Source organism: Chlorocebus sabaeus, chromosome X, assembly GCF_047675955.1.
Source record: "Chlorocebus sabaeus isolate Y175 chromosome X, mChlSab1.0.hap1, whole genome shotgun sequence".
Taxonomy (NCBI): Eukaryota; Metazoa; Chordata; class Mammalia; order Primates; family Cercopithecidae; genus Chlorocebus; species Chlorocebus sabaeus.
The window spans coordinates 93,523-113,098 of NC_132933.1; the positions used below are offsets into that span (position 1 = coordinate 93,523).

Consider the following 19,576-nt stretch of genomic DNA (forward strand, 5'->3'; position numbering starts at 1 on the left):
TTCTCTGATGGCAAGTGATGATGAGCATTTTTTCATGTGTCTGTTGGCTGTATGAATGTCTTCTTTTGAGAAATGTCTGTTCATAACCTTTGCCCACATTTTGATGGGGTTGTTTCTTTCTTGTAAATTTGCTTGAGTTCTTTGTAGGTTCTGGATATTAGCCCTTTGTCAGACGAGTAGATTGCAAAAATTTTCTCCCATTCTGTAGGTTGCCTGTTCACTCTGATGGTAGTTTCTTTTGCTGTGCAGAAGCTCTTTGGTTTAATTAGATCCGATTTGCCAATTTTGGCTTCTGTTGCCGTTGCTTTTGGTGTTTTAGACACGAAGTCCTTGACCATGCCTATGTCCTGAATGGTATTACCTAGGTTTTCTTCTAGAGTTTTTATGGTTTTAGGTCTAACATTTAAGTCTCTAATCTATCTTGAATTAATTTTCGTATAAGGAGTAAGGAAAGGATCCAGTTTCAGCTTTCTACTTATGGCTAGCCAATTTTCCCAGCACCATATATTAAATAGGGAATCCTTTCCCCATTTCTTGTTTTTGTCAGGTTTGTCAAAGGTCACATGGCTGTACATGTGTGGTATTATTTCAGAGGGCTCTGTTCTGTTCCATTGGTCTATATCTCTGTTTTGGTACCAGTACCATGCTGTTTTGGTTACTGTAGCCTTGTAGTGTAGTTTGAAGTCAGGTAGCGTGATGCCTCCAGCTTTGTTCTTTTGGCTTAGGATTGTCTTGGCAATGAGGGCTCTTTTTTGGCTCCATATGAACTTTAGAGCAGTTTTTTCCAATTCTGTGAAGAAAGTCATTGGTAGCTTAATGGGGATGGCACTGAATCTATAAATTACCTTGGGTAGTATGGCCATTTTCACAATATTGATTCTTCCTATCCATGAGCATGGTATGTTCTTCCATTTATTTGTTTCCTCTTATATTTCACTGAGCAGTGGTTTGTAGTTCTCCTTGAAGAGGTCCTTCACATCCCTTGTAAGTTGGATTCCTAAGTATTTTATTCCATGTGAAGCAATTGCGAATGGGAGTTAACTCATGATTTGGCTCTCTGTTTGTCTGCTATTGGTGTATAAGAATGCTTGTGATTTTTGCACATTGATTTTGTACCTGAGACTTTGCTGAAGTTGCTGATCAGCTTAAGGAGATTTTGGGCTGAGACAATGGGGTTTTCTAAATATGCAATCACGTCATCTGCAAACAGGGACAATTTGACTTCTTCTTTTCCTAATTGGATACCCTTGATTTCCTTCTCTTGCCTCATTGCCCTAGCCAGAACTTCCAACACTATGTTGAATAGGAGTGGTGAGAGAGGGCATCCCTGTCTTGTGCCAGTTTTCAAAGGGAATGCTTCCAGTTTTTGCCCATTCAGTATGATATTGGCTGTGGGTTTGTCATAAATAGCTCTCAGTATTTTGAGATACGTTCCATCAATACCGAATTTATTGTGAGTTTTTTAGCATGAAGGGCTGTTGAATTTTGTCAAAGGCCTTTTCTGCATCTATTGAAATAATCATGTGGTTTTTGTCTTCGGTTCTGCTTATATGCTGGATTACATTTATTGATTTGCGTATGTTGAACCAGCCTTGCATCCCAGGGGTGAAGCCCACTTGGTCATGATGGATAAGCTTTTTGATGTGCTGCTGGATTCAGTTTGCCAGTATTTTACTGAGGATTTTTGCATCGATGTTCATTAGGGATATTGGTCTAGAATTCTCTTTTTTTGTTGTTGTCTCTCTGCCAGGCTTTGGTATCAGGATGATGTTGGCCTCATAAAATGAGTTAGGGAGGACTCCTTCTTTTTCTATTGATTGGAATAGTTTCAGAAGGGATGGTACCAGCTCCTCCTTGTACCTCTGGTAGAATCTGGCTGTGAATCCATCTGGTCCTAGAGTTTTTTTGGTTCGTAGGCTATTAATTATTGCCTCAATTTCAGCGCCTGCTATTGGTCTATTCAGAGATTCAACTTCTTCCTGGTTTAGTCTTGGGAGAGTGTAAGTGTCCAGGAAATTATCCATTTCTTCTAGGTTTTCTAGTTTATTTGCGTAGAGGTGTTTATAGTATTCTCTGATGGTTGTTTGTATTTCTGTGGGGTCAGTGGTGATATCCCCTTTATCATTTTTTATTGTGTCTATTTGATTCTTCTCTCTTTTCTTCTTTATTAATCTTGCTAGCAGTCGATCAATTTTGTTGATCTTTTCAAAAAACCAGCTCCTGGATTCGTTGATTTTTTAGAGGGATTTTTGTGTCTCTATCTCCTTCAGTTCTGCTCTGATCTTAGTTATTTATTGTCTTCTGCTAGCTTTTGATGTGTTTGATCTTGCTTCTCTAGTTCTTTTAATTGTGATGTTAGGGTGTCGATTTTAGATCTTTCCTGCTTTCACTTGTGGGCATTTAGTGCTATCAATTTCCCTCTACACACTGCTTTAAATGTGTCCCAGAGATTCTGGTATGTTGTATCTTTGTTCTCCTTGGTTTCAAAGAACATGTTTATTTCTGCCTTCATTTCGTTATGTACCCAGTAGTCATTCAGGAACAGGTTGTTCAGTTTCCATGTAGTTGAGCGTTTTTGAATGAGTTTCTTAGTTCTGACTTCTAGTTTGATTGCACTGTGGTCTGAGAGACAGGTTGTTATAATTTCTGTTCTTTTACATTTGCTGAGGAGTGCTTTACTTCCAACTATGTGGTCAATTTTGGAATAAGTGCGATGTGGTGTTGATTTGGGGTGCAGAGTTCTGTAGATGTCTATTAGGTTTGCTTGGTGCAGAGTTGAGTTCAATTCCTGGATATCTTTGTTAACTTTCTGTCTCGTTGATGTGTCTAATGTTATTGTTGTTATTTCTTTCTCTTGCTTCATTGTCCTAGCCAGAACTTCCAACACTATGTTGAATAGGAGTGATGAGAGAGGGCATCCCTGTCTTGTTCCAGTTTTCAAAGGGAATGCTTCCTGTTTTTGCCCATTCAGTATGATATTGGCTGTGGGTTTGTCATAAACAGTGGGGTGTTAAAGTCTCCCATTATTATTGTATGGGAGTCCAAGTCTCTTTGTAAGTCTCTAAGGACTTGGTTTATGAATCTGGGTGCTCGTGTATTGGCTGCATATATATTTAGGATAGTTATGTCCTCCTGTTGAATTGATCCCTTTATCATTATGTAATGGCCTTCTTTGTCTCTTTTGATCTTTGTTAGTTTAAAGTCTGTTTTATCAGAGACTAGGATTGCAACCCCTGCCTTTTTCTGTTTTCCATTTGCTTGGTAGATCTTCCTCCATCCCTTTATTTTGAGCCTATGTGTGTCTCTGTATGTGAGATGGATCTCCTGAATACAGCAAACTGATGGGTCTTGACTCTTTATCCAATTTGCCAGTCTGTGTCTTTTAATTGGACCATTTACTCCATTTACAATTAAGGTTAATATTGTTATGTGTGAACTTGATCCTGTCATTGTGATATTAGCTGGTTATTTTGCTCGTTGATGCAGTTTCTTCCTAGCATTGATGGTCTTTACATTTTGGCATGTTTTTGCAGTGGCTGGTACTGGTTGTTCCTTTCCATGTTTAGGGCTTCCTTCAAGATCTCTTGTAGGGCAGGCCTGGTGGTGACAAAATCTCTAAGCATTTGCTTGTCTGTAAAGGATTTTATTTCTCCTTCACTTATGAAACTTAGTTTGGCTGGATATGAAATTCTGGGTTGAAAATGCTTTTCTTTAAGAATGTTGAATATTGGCCCCCACTCTCTTCTGGCTTGTAGAGTTTCTGCCGAGAGATCTGCTGTTAGTCTGATGGGCTTCCCTTTGTGGGTAACCCAACCTTTCTCTCTGGCTGCCCTTAAGATTTTTTCCTTCATTTCAACTTTGGTGAATCTGACAATTATGTGTCTTAGAGTTGCTCTTCTCGAGGACTACCTTTGTGGTGTTCTCTGTATTTCCTGAATTTGCATGTTGGCCTGCCTTACTAGGTTGGGGAAGTTCTCCTGGATAATATCCTGCAGAGTATTTTCCAACTTGGTTCCATTCTCCCTGTCACTTTCAGGCACACCAATCAGATGTAGATTTGGTCTTTTCACATAATCCCATATTTCTTGGAGGCTTTGTTCATTTCCTTTTACTCTTTTGTCTCTAGACTTCTCTTCTTGCTTCATTTCATTCATTTGATCTTCAATTACTGATAATCTTTTTTCCAGTTGATTTGAGTCAGTTACTGAAGCCTGTGCATTTGTAACATAGTTCTCGTGTCATGGTTTTCATCTCTATCCATTCGTTTATGGACTTCTCTGCATTGCTTATTCTAGTTATCCATTCTTCCATTCCTTTTTCAAGGTTTTTAGTTTCTTTGCGCTGTGTACGTAGTTCCTCCTTTAGCTCTGAGAAATTTGATTGACTGAAGCCTTCTTCTCTCAACTCGTCAAAGTCATTCTCCGTCCAGCTTTGTTCTGTTGCTGGCGATGAGCTGCATTCCTTTGGAGGGGGAGATGCGCTCTGATTTTTTGAATTTCCAGCTTTTCTGCACTGCTTTTTCCCCATCTTTGTGGTTTTATCTGCCTTTGGTCTTTGATGATGGTGAGGTACTGATGGGATTTTGGTGTGGGTGTCCTTTCTGTTTGTTAGTTTTCCTTCTAACATTCAGGACCCTCAGCTGCAGGTCTGTTGGAGTTTGCTTGAGGTCCACTCCAGACCCTGTTTCCCTGGGTATCAGCAGCGGAGGTTGCAGAAGATAGAATATTGCTGAACAGCAAGTGTTCCTGTATGATTCTTGCTCTGGAAGCTTTGTCTCAGAGGTCTACCCAGCTGTGCGAGGTGCGAGGTGTCCGTCTGCACCTAGTGGGGGATGTCTCCCAGTTAGGCTACTCAGGGGTCAGGGACCCACTTGAGCAGGCAGTCTGTCCATTCTCAGATCTCAACCTCTGTGCTGGGAGAACCACTGCTCTCTTCAAAGCTGTCAGACAAGGACATTTACATCTGCAGAGGTTTCTGCTGCTTTTTGTTTAGCTATGCCCTGTCCCCAAAGGTGGAGTCTACAGAGGCAGGCAGGCCTCCTTGAGCTGTGGTAGGCTCCACCCAGTTCGAGCTTCTGGGTGGCTTTGTTTACCTACTTAAGCCTCAGCAATGGTGCATGCCCCTCCCACAGCCTCGCTTCCGCCTTGCAGTTAGATCTCAGATTGCTGTGCTAGCAATGAGGGAGGCTCAGTGGGCGTGGGACCCTCCCATATCAGGAGTGGGATATAATCTCCTGGTGGGCCATTTGCTAAGACCCTTGGTAATGCACAGTATTAGGGTGGGAGTTACCCGATTTTCCAGGTGTTGTGTGTTTCAGTTTCCCTTGGCTAGGAAAAGAAATTCCCTTCCCCTTGCACTTCCCAGGTGAGGAGATGCCTCACACTGCTTCAGCTCTTGCTGGTTAGGCTGTACCCACTGACCAGCACCAACTGTCTGACACACCCCAGTGAGATGAACCCAGTACCTCAGTTGAAAATACAGAAATCACCCATCTTCTGTGTCACTCATGCTGGGACCTGGAGGCTGGAGCTGTTCCTACTTGTCCATCTTGGGCACCCCCGGCTCAGTGTTTCTTAAGCATTTTTTACCTAAGCTAATACAAGTTGAGTATCCCAAATTCAACAATCCAAAATCTGAAACTTTTTGAGCACTGACAGATGCTCAAAGGACATACTCACTGGAGAATTTTAGATTTTGGATTTTGGGATTAAAGATGCTCAACTGGTAAGTATGTAATGCAAATATTCCAAAAAAACTATCTGAAACACTTCTGGTGCCAAGCATTTCAGATAAGGAATACTCAACCTGTACATTCTTCAAAATAAAATCCTTTTCAAAAAAAAAAAAAAGATGCCATCATTGTCATAGAAAAAGGCATGAAAGCCATAAAGCCCCAAACAATAAATTTCTGTTGAAGAAAACTGTGTCCAGATGTTGTACATGACTTCATAGACTTATGACAGAGCCAATCAAGTTAATCATGAAATAGATTGCACATATGGCAAAAACAGGTGGAAGAGTCAAGAGTTTCAAGACAGGAATATTGGAAAAGTCCAAGAACTAATAGATACCATGCCACAGGAATTTAAAAATTTTTAAATGACGACTTGATGGAGATGAGTGCTTCCGAAACAGTGCCAGATGATGAGGAAGATGTAGATGAAGCAGTGCCAGAAAAGAAATTGACACTAGACAATACGGAAGAAGGGTTCTGATTATTCAAGACTGCTTTTTTATTTTTTACAATATGGACTTTTCTATGATATGGGCACTGAAACTAAAGCAAATGGTAGAAGAATTGGTACCATATAGGAAAATTTTTAGAGAAATGATAAACAAAAAAGACAGACAGAAATTATGATGTTTTTCTGTAGTTACAATGAGTGTTCCTGTCTCTCCTGCCTCCCATTCCACCTCCTCCACCCCTCCCACCTCTGCCACTCCTGAGACAGTGAGGTCAACTCCTCCTAGTCCTCCTTCTCAGCCTTCTGATCTTCACATAAGAATACAGTATATAATACGTATAACATAAAAGCATGTGTTAATTGACTGTTTATGTTATCAGTGAGGCTTCCAGTCAATATTAGGCTATTAGTAGTTAAGTTTGGGGGAATAAAAAATTACACATGGATTTTCGACTGTGCAAGAGTCAGAAGCCCTAACCCCCACATTGTTCAAGAGTTAACTGTACTTCCATATTATACAAACTCTTCCTGAGAACAAATAAAGAGAAAACACTCCCATACTCATGTTTAAGGCAAGTATAATGTTTAAATCAAAATCAAACCAAGACAACACACTTACAGACCAATCTCACTCACAAACATGCTTGTCAAGAACACAAACAAAATATATTAGCAGAGCAAATCCAAGAAAAAAATTAAAGACATGAATCATCATGTTCAAGGTTGCTTAAATTTTAGAAAATATATTATAGAATTCAAAAAATTAATAGGTGATAGAGGCAAAATACACTAACTTCAATATGTACAGAAAAAAATAGATAATATATCCATTCACAATATTTAAAAAGTCTCTTAGTAAATTAGGCATAGAATGGAACTTCCTTAGCCTGTTAAGGGGTATGGAAACATAACAAACATACTTAACAATAAGATATAAAAGCATTTCCATTTATATAGTGACAGTGAGACAAAAATTGATACAACCATGTTGAAAATGAGTTTGATATTTTTTTATCTAGTAGAGTTGAGGATATGCATATACTTTATCCTAAAGTAGTGGTTTTCAATAGGCATCTTGCCACCATCAACAGGCATCTTGCCATGTCTAGGGAGTGTGTTGGAAATGTGTATGGGGCAGGTTGGTTATCACAATGATTGGAGGGGAATTACTAACATTGACATTTAGTGGCATCAGAGATATTAGGCATCCTGAAGTGTTCAGGACAGTCCCAGGCAATAGAGAATCCTGCCTAAACTTTTTAGTATTAACCTTGACATGCCTACAAATGAAAAACCTGTTTATAATTACCAGAGGCCAGAACCTACCTCCTTTTGTTACATATAAACATGGTATTTTTGCATGAATTTACTATATACTGAATTTTCTAGGAGTAAATCTACCAAGTAGATTGAGAGAATAGTATATTTTCTTTTGTTCAGAAATTTATCCAAGATTATTGTTGTAGAAAATCATGTCACCAATGATAATTACACTTTGTGGTATTATATTTGTAGCTGTCACATTCATGGCAATCAGTGTATAGATGTAAATATTTGGCCTCTTCAGGTAGTCATGTTTCAGCATTTACACATTTAAATACATCATTATAAATCACTTGCATTTAATTTTTCCTTTAAATTCCAGTTAGGACATTGTGCTCATATTTTAAATATGTGTATAGGTAGGTTATGTTATCTATGAATTTCACTTCTTCACTTCTGGTTAATAAAGAAATTGGTACAAAATATTTGTTACAAAAAGGGAAGTGGTAGAGTTTTTCAAGATGGCTGACTAGAGGCACAAGACACTTGACTCCGCCACAAAGAACTAATCAACTGGGAACGACCAACATCACAGCTGACAAAAGTTGCAATACTGGTTGAAGCAAATGAGAGACCAGCCTAAAATTTAACAGAGTAATCTACTGCATGAGACAGCTATACTGGGCTTTAAATAAGGTCCTACATATCCCTGGGGGTCTCCAAGTCTGTGCACATGCTCAGGAGAAACTGAAGAGTGCCTCACTTATCTACTAGACTTTGCCTAAATGTGAGGTGTTATACAGTAGGAAGTAATAGCAAAGGTAATTTCTAAACTGTGTAAATCTGGAATGCATGCCCCAGCCCACACATAGATACTTTTAGCAAACTGTGGAACCCTTCTCATTGGCAGAAGGTGTTTAAGCACAACATATGAACAATCATTGGATGACCACTAAAATATGGCCCAGCAGTTACCCCTGGAAGCTAGCATAATAACAACAACAATCAAAAAAACTGAGTAAAAGCATCAGAGGCCACACCCTGTGGGGGAGGCCAGAAGGCAGTGGAATAGCAAAATGCTGAAAGAAAAAAAACCCAAATTTTCAACTAAGAATTCTATATCCAGAAAAATTATCCTTCAAAAATGAATGTGAAATAAAGAAATTCCACAATACACAAAGACAGAGAATTCATTGCTAACAGACCTACCTTACAAAAAATACTAAAGTAAGTTCTTCAGCTAAAAGGAAATGACACCAGATGGTAACTTGAATCCATAGGAAGAAATAAAGAGGATTAGTAAAGGTAATTATATAAGTAAACATAAAAGAGAAAATACATACTTTTCTTACTTTCTTTTAAAGGAAAACTACATAAAACAATATTTTTAAAACTGTGTTGTTGGGCTTATAACATATTAAGATGTAAAATATACTGTATTAATAGCACAAAGAATAGGTGGAGAAAACTTCCCTGTGTTGCTGAAATTAAATTATTATTAATCTAAAGTAGGTTATTTCAAGTTGACATACATATTGTAATCCCCAGAGCATTCAATAAAAAAGCTCTAGAAATTACAGTAAAAACATCAAAAAAGGATTTAAATGGTACACAAGAAATTAGCTATATAACATAAAAGAAGGTAATAAAGGAGAAACAGAGGAACGAAGAAGTCAAGAAACAATGAAATAAATGGATAAAGCCAGATGTACATCTGTAAGTATAAATGGGTTAAACAGTCCAATCAAAACATAAACATTGTGAGACTGGATGAAAAACACACTCCAAGGATATGCCAACTACAATAATGGAAAGACACACTTTAATGTGAAGACATAAATAGGTTAAAAGAATAAAAGAATGAAAAAATCATATAAAACAAAGAGCAACCATAAAAGAGCTGGAGTGGTTAGACTGGTATCTAATATCAGACAAAACAGACTTTAAGAAAAAAATGCTACAGAAAAAGACGGACATTTTATAGTGATGAAAGGGTCTATTCATCAGGAAGATTAATTATAAACATACACACATGTGACAACAAAACTCTCCCCAACTAATTCTATGAAGCTAGTCTCTGACATCAAACAAAACAAATACATTATAAGAAAAGAAGCCTACAATTCAACTTCCCTTATGAATACAAATGCAAAATTCCTTAACAAGATGTTAGCAAATCAAATTCACCAGTATTTCAAAAAGGATTGTATATCATGACAAAAAGAGATTTATTCCAGGAAGGCAAGTTTCGTTTAACACCCCCAAATTAAGGTAATACCCTATGTTACATTAGTTAATAATGTATCGTGTAGAATAACGAACAAAAACCACGTGATCATTTCTATAGATGCAGATAAACCATCTGACAAAATCTAATGCTCATTCATGATCAAACATAAAAACTCAACCAATTAGTAAAACTTCCTCAACCTGATAAAGAACATCTACAAAATATGCACAGCTAACATCACATTTAGTGATGAAGGACTGAATATTTCCCCTAAGACCAGAAAAAAAACAAAGATGTTCACTCCTGTCATTCCTATTCAACACTATACTGGAGATGCTAGCCAGGGGAATTAGGCAAGAAAAAGAAGTAAAAGGTATCCAGGCTGGGGAAAAAAAGAAAAACTGTCCTTGACATAATCCTGAATGAGAAAACCCTAAGGAATATACCCACACACTCACATGCACACGTACACATGGACACGTACATACACAATATTAAAACTAATAATTCTACTCAAAGTCACAGGATACCAAATCAATATGTACAAAGGCAATTTGTATTTCTGTACACTTGCAAAAAATCATAAAGTGATATTATAAAAATAATTCACAACAGTACCAAAAATTAAAATATTCTGGAATAAATTTAACAAAAAAAGTGAAAGATTTTTACACTGAAAACTACAAAACATTGTTGAGGAAAATTAAAGAACATCTGAATAAATTGAGAGGTATTTCAAGTTCATGGATTGAAAAATCCAATACTGTTTGTTGGCAGTTCACCCCAAATTGATGTATAGATTCAGTGCAATCTCTACCAAAATCAAAGCAGAGGCTGGGCATGATGGTTCATGCCTATAATCCCAGTGTTTTGGGAGGCCAAGGCAGGAGGATGGCTTAAGCCCAGGAGTTTGAGACCAGCCTGGGCAAAATAGGGAGACCACATCTCTACAAAAATATTGTTAAAATAGCGAGACATAGTGGTGCACACCTGTAGTCCCAGGTACTCAGGAGACTGAGGTGGGAGGATCATTTGAACCTGGGAGGTTGAGGCTGCAATGAGCTGCAATTGTGTCATTGCACTCCAGCCTGAGCAACAGAGCAAGACCCTGTCTAACAAGGAAGGAAGAAGGAAGGAAGGAAGGAAGGAAGGAAGGAAGGAAGGAAGGAAGGAAGGAAGGAAGGAAGGAGGGAGGGAGGGAGGGAGGGAGGGAGGGAGAGAGGAAGGAAGGAAGGAAGGAAGGAAGGAATTGACAAGATGATCCTCATATTTATATGGAAATGGAAAGAAACCAGAATACCCAAAACAATGTTGAAAAAGAAGAACAGAATTTGAGGATTCACCCTTCTCAATTTAAATACATATTACCATGCCACAATAGTCAAGACAGTAGGGACTGGCATAAGAATAGAAATATAAATTAATGGAACACAATTGAGAGTTCAGCTATAAACCCTTATATTTATGGTCGATTGGTTTTCAAAAAAGGTTCCAAGGCAATTCAACAGGAAAAGGTTAGTTTTTCAACAAATGATGATAGTACAACTGAATATCCACATGCAAAAAGATTAATGAAGACCTTCACCTTACACCATATACAAAATAACTCAGAATGAATCAAAGACATAAATGAAAGAGGTAAAACTATAAAACTTTTAGAAATATAGGAAAACCTTCATGATATTGGGTTAGGCAAATAATTATTAGATACAACACCAAAAAACACAATTGACAAAAGAAAAAAGATAACTTGGATTTTATCAAAAATAAAGAACTGACAGCCCCTCTGCCACTGCCATTGTAGCAGCTCTGTCCTTGCTGCCCTCAAACTGGGGAAGGAATAAAGAGCCTGAGGGATTTACTTGCACCTCTAACATGCCACAGTTGCCATACAGAATAGAGCCAAGTCTCTCATCTCTGTGAGCCTCCAACCCCCTGGTCTTCACCAAGCAGGGCCCCTGGCTTGGGCCCACATAACAACTGCCCTACCTGCTGGCTGAACATTCCCATTGTCAGTGGCTTTGTGTTGCTCTGGGGTAGAGCTCCCAGAGGCAAATGAAATGCCCTTTGAGACTGCCACTGCAGTGGTACTGCCCTTGCTGCCCTTGGATTAGGGAAGGAACAAACACCCTGAGTGTTGTACTCATACCTCCATCATGCCACAGCCAACCGAAGGAGAAGAGGCTAGTCTGTCTTCCCTGTGAGCTCCCTTCTCCCTCTCCCCATTCATCACCAGGCAGGGCCCCCTGGCTCAGGCCCACAATGCAGCCACTCCACCCCAGGATGAATGCTCCAAATGATAGTATCTCTGCATTTCTCTGGAGTGGAGACCCAAAAGACAAGTGAAAGGCCCTCTGCAATTGCCACTGCCAAGGTCCCTGCCCCTGCTTCTCCTAAGCTGGGGAGGGAACACAAAGTCTGAGTTCACCCAAAGGCTGCATGTGAAGCCCAAGAGTGTCAAGCCAAGCTCTGCAGCCAGCACTTAAGTGGGAGAGGAGCCCACACCCTCAGAGCACTAAGAGGGAGTATGGCCACAAACACAAGGAAATAGAGGAGTCACGTGGCTGAGCAAGAGCCTAATGGCCATTACACTTAAGCACCATCTACTGGATCACAGCCCAAATTTTGACACCAAAAATACTTAGTTAATATATCCCTCTGTGAAACCAAGGACAAGAATTCAGCTACAAATAAAGACCTGCACAAAGCACCAGCACTCTGATAATGTCCGGAAATGAGATCAACTAACTATACTCAAATTACACCACAGTTAAAGAAACATTAGCCCACACAGAGGAGAAAGAACCAGCACAAGAACGCTGACAACTCACAAAGCCAGAGTGTCTTTTTTCCTCCAAACAACACTAGTTCCCCAGCAAGGATTCTTAACCAGGCTGAAATGGCTAAAATGGCAGATATAGAATTCAGAATGTGGATAGGAATTAAGATCATTTGAGATCCATGAGAAAGTGGAAACTGAATCCAAGGAATTTAAGGATTACAAAAACACAATACAGGAGCTGAAAGATGAAATGGTCATTTTAAGAAAGAACCAAACTCATATGATAGAGCTGAAAAACATACTACTGTCCAAGAAAATTTCCCAAACCTCACTAGAAAGGCCAACATTCAAATTTAGGAAATTCAGAGAACCACTGCAATAACTATACAAGAGGACCATCCCCAAGACACATAGTCATCAGATGCTCCATCAGGCTAACAGCAGACCTTTCAGCAGAAATCTTGCAAGTCAAGAGAGATTGGGGGCCTAGATTCAGCATTCTTAAAGAAAAGAAACTACAACCAAGAATTTCATATCCAGCCAAACTAAGCTTCATAAGTAAAGGAGAAATAAGATCTTTTTTTAGACAAGCAAATGCTAAGGGAAGTCATTACCATCAGACCTGCCTTACAAGAGGTCCTTAAAGGGAGTGCTAAATATGGAAACAAAAGACCATTACTGGCCACCACAAAAACACACTTAAATACATAGACCACTGATACTATAAAGCAACCACACAATCAAGTGTACATAATGACTAGCTAACAACATGATGCCAGGATCAAATCTGCACATACCAATATTAATCTTACGTGTAAATGGCTAAATGCCAAAATTAAAAGGTATCCAAGTGGCAAGTTGGATAAAGAAGCAAGACCCAGTGGTATGCTGTCTTCAAGAGTCCCATCTCACATACAATGACACCCATAGGCTCAAAGTAAATGGATGGAGAAAAACCTACAAAGCAAACAAAGAACAAAAAAAAAAAAAAGCAGGGATACTATTTTAATTTCAGACAAAATAGACATTAAACCAACAATGACGAAAAAAGGCAAAGAAGGACATTACAAATGGTAAAGAGTCAACAAGAAGACTTAACTATCCTAAATATATATGCAGCCAACACAGGAGCACCCAGATTCATAAAACCAGTTTTCAGAGACCTATGAAGAAACTTAGATAACTATAAAATAATAGTGGGAGATTTCAATACCCCACTGACAGTATTAGACAGATCCTCGAGGCAGAAAACTAACAAAGATATTTGGGACCTGAACTCAATATTTGATCAAGTGGAGCTAACAGACATCTACACAACAATCCACCCGAAAACAACAGACTATACATTCTTCACATCTGCAAATAGCACATACTCTATCGACCACACAGTCAGCCATAAGACAATTATCAGCAAATTAAAACCAACAACAACAAAAATCATACCAGCCACATTCTCTGACCACAGCACAATAAAAATAGAAATCTATACCAAGAAGATTGGTCAAAACTGTAAAATTACACGGAAATTATACAACCTACTCCTGAACGACTTTTGAGTAAACAATGAAATTAAGTCAGATATCAATAAATTCTTGGAAACTAATGACAACAAAGATACAACATATCAGAATCTCTGAGACACAGCTAAAACAGTATCAAAAGGAAAGATTATAACATTCAATGATTTAAAAAAATCAATGAAATCAATGAGACTGGTTTCTTTAAAGAATAAATAAGATGGACCACTAGCTAGACTAACAAAGAAAAAAGAGAAGACATAAGCAATCAAAAATGAAAATGATAAAGGGGACATCATCACCAACCCCATAGAAATACCAAAAAAAAAAAAAAAAAAACCCATCAGAGACTATTATGAACACCTTTCTGCACACAAACTAGAAAACCTAGAATAAACTGATAAATTACTGGAACATACAACCTCCTAAGACTGAACCAGGAAGAAATTCAAACCCTGAGCAGACCACTAACAAGTTCCAAAATTGAATCAGTAATGAAAAGCCTACAAACCAGAAAAAAATGCAGGTCCAGAAGGATTCATAGCTGAATTCTACCAGACATAAAAGAAGAGCTGGTACCATTCCTATTGAAACTATTCCAAAGAATTGAGGAGGGACTCCTTCCTAACTCCTTCTTTGAGGCCAGTAGCATGCTGATACTAAAACCTGGCAAACACACAACAACAAAGGAAAACTTCAGGCCAATATCCGTGAAGAATGTAGCATGCCAAAAAGCTAATTCACCAAGATCAAGCAGGGTTTATCCCTGGGATGCAAGGTTGGTTCGATGTTTGCAAATCAATAAATGTTATTAATCACATAAATGAAACTAAAAACAAAAACCACATGTTCATTTCAACAGATGCAGAAAAGGCTTTTGATAAATTTCAGTATCCATTCATATTAAAAACCCTCAACAAACTAGGCACTGAAGGAACATGCCTCAAAATAATAAGAGCTATCTATGACAAACCCCCAGCCAACATATACTGAATGAGCAAAACTGGAAGCATTCTCCCTAAGAACTGGAACAAGACAAGGATGCCCACTGTCAACATACTATGGGAAGTCTTGGCCAGAGCAATCAGGCAAAAGAAAGAAATAAAAGGCACTCAAATAGGAAGAAAGGAAGTCAAACTATCTCTGTTTGCAGACAATATGATTTTATGCATAGAAAACCCCATAGTCTCTGACAAAAATCTCCGAGATCATATCAACAACTTTAGCAAAGTTTCAGGCTACAAAATCAATGTGCAAAAATCAGTAGCATTTCTATACATCAATAATGTCCAAGCTGAGAACCAAATAAAGAATGCAATCCCATTCACAATAGCCATAAAAAGAATAAAATACCTGAGAATACAGCTAACCTGGGAGATGAAAGATATCTGCAATGAGAATTACAAAACACTGCTGAAAGAAATCAGAGATGATACAAACAAATGAAAAATAATTCCATGCTCATGGATAGGAAGAATCAATATTGTTAAAATAGCCATACCGCTCAAAGCATTTTATAGATTCAATGCTATTCTTATCAAACTACCAATGACATTCTTCACATAATTAAAATAATATTATTCTAAAATTCATATGGAACCAAAAAGGAGCCCAAATAGCCAAAGAAATCTTAAGCAAAAATACATACCTGGAAGCATCACATTACTTGACTTCAAACTATACAAGGCTACAGTAACCAAAAGAGCATGGTACTGGTACAACAACAGACATATAGACCAATGGAACAAAGTGGAGAGCCCAGAAATAAAGTTGTGTGCCTACAGCCATCTGATCTTTGACACTGACAAAAACAAGTAATGGGGTAAATACTCCCTATTCAACAAATGGTGCTAGGATTGCTGGTTGCTGTGTGTAGAAGATAGAAACCAGACCCCTTCTTTACACCATATACAAAAATCAACCCAAAATGGATTAGACTTAAATGTAACAACTAAAACCATAAAAACCCTTGAAGAAGACCTAGGCAATACCATTCTAGACATGGGCCCTGTCAAATATTTCATGACAAAGACATCAAAAGCAATGGCAACAATAACAAAAATTGATAAATAGCACCTAGTTAAACTGAAGGACTTCTGTACAGCAAAAGAAACTATCAATAGAGTAAATAGACAACACATAGAATGGGAGAAAATATTTGCAAACTAGGCATCTGACAAAGTGCTAATATCTAGAATCTATAAGGCACTTAAATTAACAAGCAAAAACCAAACAACCTCATTAAAAAGTGGGCAAAGGATACGAATAGACACTTTTCAAAAGAAGACATACATGTGGTCAACAAGCATATGTAAAAATGCTCAACATCACTAATCAATGAAAACCACAATGAAATACCATCTTACACCAGTCAGGATGACTATTATTAAAAAGTCAAAAATAACAGATGTTGAATGTTGCAAAGAAAAGGGAACACTTATACACTGCTGCTGGGAATGTCAGTTAGTTCAGCCACTGTGGGAAGCAGTTTGACAATTCCTCAAAGAACTTAAGACAGAACTACCATTTGACCCAGCCATCCATTATTGGGTATATACCCAAAGAAATATAAATCATTCTGCCATAAAGACACATGCATGCATATGTTCTTCACAGCACTACTGACAACAGCAACAACATGGAGTCAACCTAAATGCCCATCAATGGTATATGGGATAAAGAAAATTTGGTACATATACACCATGGAATACTATGCAGCCATAAAAAGAATGAGATCATGTCCTTGGCAGCAACATGGATGGAGTTGGAAGCCATTATTCTAAGCAAAGTAACACAGGAACAGAAAACCAAACACTACATGTTCTCATTTATAAATGGGAGCTAACATTGAGTACACATGGACACAAACAAGGGGACAACAGACACTGGGGTCTACTTGAAGATGGAGGTTAGGAGGAGGGTGAGGATCAAAAAACTACCTATTGGGTACTATGCTTATTGCCTGTGTGATGAAATAATATGTACGCCACACCCCTGTGACACACAATTTATCTATAGAACCAACTGGCCCTGTACCTCTGAAACTAAAATAAAAGTAAAATAAGTAAAAACCTTTGTTCTTCAACATACGATAGTAAGAAAATGAAAAGACAAACCATAGACTTGGAGAAAATATTTTCAAACTACATATCTGATAAAGGACTTGTATATAAGCAACTCTTACATCTCAATAGTAAGGAAACAACCTAATCAGAAATGGGTAATATATGTGAGGAGACATTTCTCCAAAGAACATATACAAATATCTAACAATCAAATAAAAAGATGCTCAATTAGCCATTAGGGAAATGCAAATCTAAATCACAATGAGATACTACTCCACACCCACAAGAATAGCTACACATTTGAAAAAAAAAAAAAAAAAAAAACGGGGAAATAACAAAAGTGGTGATGATGTGAAGAAATACATTGCTGGTAGTTCATATAAATGTAACAACTGTAAAATAGTACAGCCCCTTGGGAAAACAGTTTGGCAGAAAATTAAACATACAGTTATAATATGACCAAGTAATTCCACTCATAGGTGTTTAACCAAGAGAATTGAAAATGAACGTCCACCCAAAAACTTGTACACAAATGTTTATAGCAGCTTTATTCAAAATAGCCAAAAAATAGAAACAATCCAAGTGTCCATCAACTGATGACTAGATAGACAAAATGTAGTATACTGATGCAATGGAATATCACTCAGCTATAAAAAGGAATGAAGTATTTATATATGCCACAATATTAATAAACTTTGGAGACATTATTTAGATGAAATTTTCAGGATAGGCAAATCCATAGGCACAGAAAGTAGATTACTGGTTGACTGATGCTGGGAGTGGTAATGAAGACTGACTGCAAATGGGCAAGGAAGAGGTCACTGACGTGATGCAAATGTTCTAAAATTAGATTGTAGTGATGGTTGCACCACCCAATAAATTTATAAAATCACTTTAAATACATGAATTTTAGGGCACGTTAATTATCCTAAACATGTTTTTAAACACATTCAGCATCAAGAAAAAAAAAGAGAACATTCATCTCTTTACTTTGCCAATTTATTAGGGATCACACAGAGGTCATTAGGCTGTTTGTTGTTGTTGCTGTGGTGGTGGTGACAGTAAGGGTTGTAGTTTTCTCATGAGAATCGAAGGTCAAGCAACCATTTGGTCTTTTAAAATAAAAATTTTAAAATCAATTAAAAAAGAATGTTGCTGGCTTGAAATCTGGAGTGGCCATAGGGGCAAGAGAAGTGGATGGATTTTTTAAATATTCAAGATGTAGAAGTGACAAGATTTTGTAGTGGTTAGATATAGGGAGTGGGGAAAGGTGAGGAGGCCTCAGACTGAGTATGCTTAAAGTTGAATTCCTGTTGTCCTCCCGAACTGGCTGTCCTCCCGTGCTGCCAATCTCAGTGAATGGATCAGCATCCTGGCACAGAGTTGACATTCATTGATTGCCTTTGGAGTGAACGAACAGAGTATGATGAATAGAGTAAAAATATGGCTAAACGAGGCAGACATCAGGTCCTGCCAAGTAGCCAGTAGAAAACTCACCCTTAAGGTTGGCTCAGTAGATGTCCAGCACAATTTTCTTCTCACTTTGCAAACCATTTGGGGAATCATGAGGTCTTTCTCTCATCCAGAAGAACACTCACCTACGTATCAGTCACTCCTTCCCTAGAACCTACAGGTATGGAGCAGGCTGAGTTCTTTCAAGGGTTTCTTATCCTGTAAATCTTTACACAGGGCAATGGCAGGTGCATGTACAGCCCATATGAGCATGGGGGATGCTTAGTGTTATAGAAAGGGGATCACAGTGGTGCCCAACTGATGGATCTGCGTTCTGTTTTGCTCCAAGCAGGAAGAGACTCTTCCCAACAAAGAGGTTTATTAATCTAGGGGTCCCCCTCCCACCCCCTGGAGGCAGAAAACACAGCTGTCAGAAACATTGTAAACACCGAGTGATCTGCTTGGCTGGTTTTACTGTTGTTCCCAGGGTTGACAAGCAGAAATACAGAACAAATGGTGGTTCCTGAAACAGACGCCAAAACAAGGAAGTGATCTGTTCCAGTCCAAGCTTCCAAGAAATAAAGAACTAGGTGGGGCACACTAAACAAGTCCTCATACTCAACCACTGCAGTAAACATTCCGTTCATCACACTGTTTATGAGATAAACTATAAGATTTTTAAGCCTTATGATAAATAACCATACTTAACGTCTTGGGGTGGTTGTGAAAATTATAGTATTTTGCATAATATATGGTCACCATTATCATTATCACCAGTTCCTTAATGAGGAGAAACCAGAAGTTGACACCAAAATGTTGATCCATAATGTTTATAGGCCTTTCTCTTTATAGTTGACTTAATGTAAAATAAAGTGTAATTTTTACTACAGTGTGTCCTGAAAGGGCAAACCAAGCTACAAGCAACACTAAAAGACTACTGCATGGGAGTGGATTATGAAGGTGTTTCTTAAATATGAGAGCTCAAGTTTTTCTTTCAGCGACTGAGTTAAAGCACCCAACTCGTTTATCATGAGACTTTTGCTAGGCAGTGTACTATGTCCACTCAACAAACATCATTTTAG

General features: G+C 38.1%; 1 protein-coding gene across 5 annotated transcripts in view; it reads right to left on the bottom strand.

The window, feature by feature from the left end:
- Nucleotides 1–19,576, bottom strand: part of TMLHE (trimethyllysine hydroxylase, epsilon) — a 113,239-nt gene that overhangs the window by 92,835 nt on the left and 828 nt on the right. For 2 of the 5 annotated variants that reach the window (XM_073013269.1, XM_037989310.2), the window contains exon 2: nt 18,540–18,669. The exons of the other annotated variants lie outside the window; for them this stretch is intronic. The gene's annotated coding sequence lies outside the window, so the exon portion shown is untranslated. The remainder of the gene's footprint in view (nt 1–18,539; nt 18,670–19,576) is intronic. 5 annotated transcript variants of the gene reach the window in all.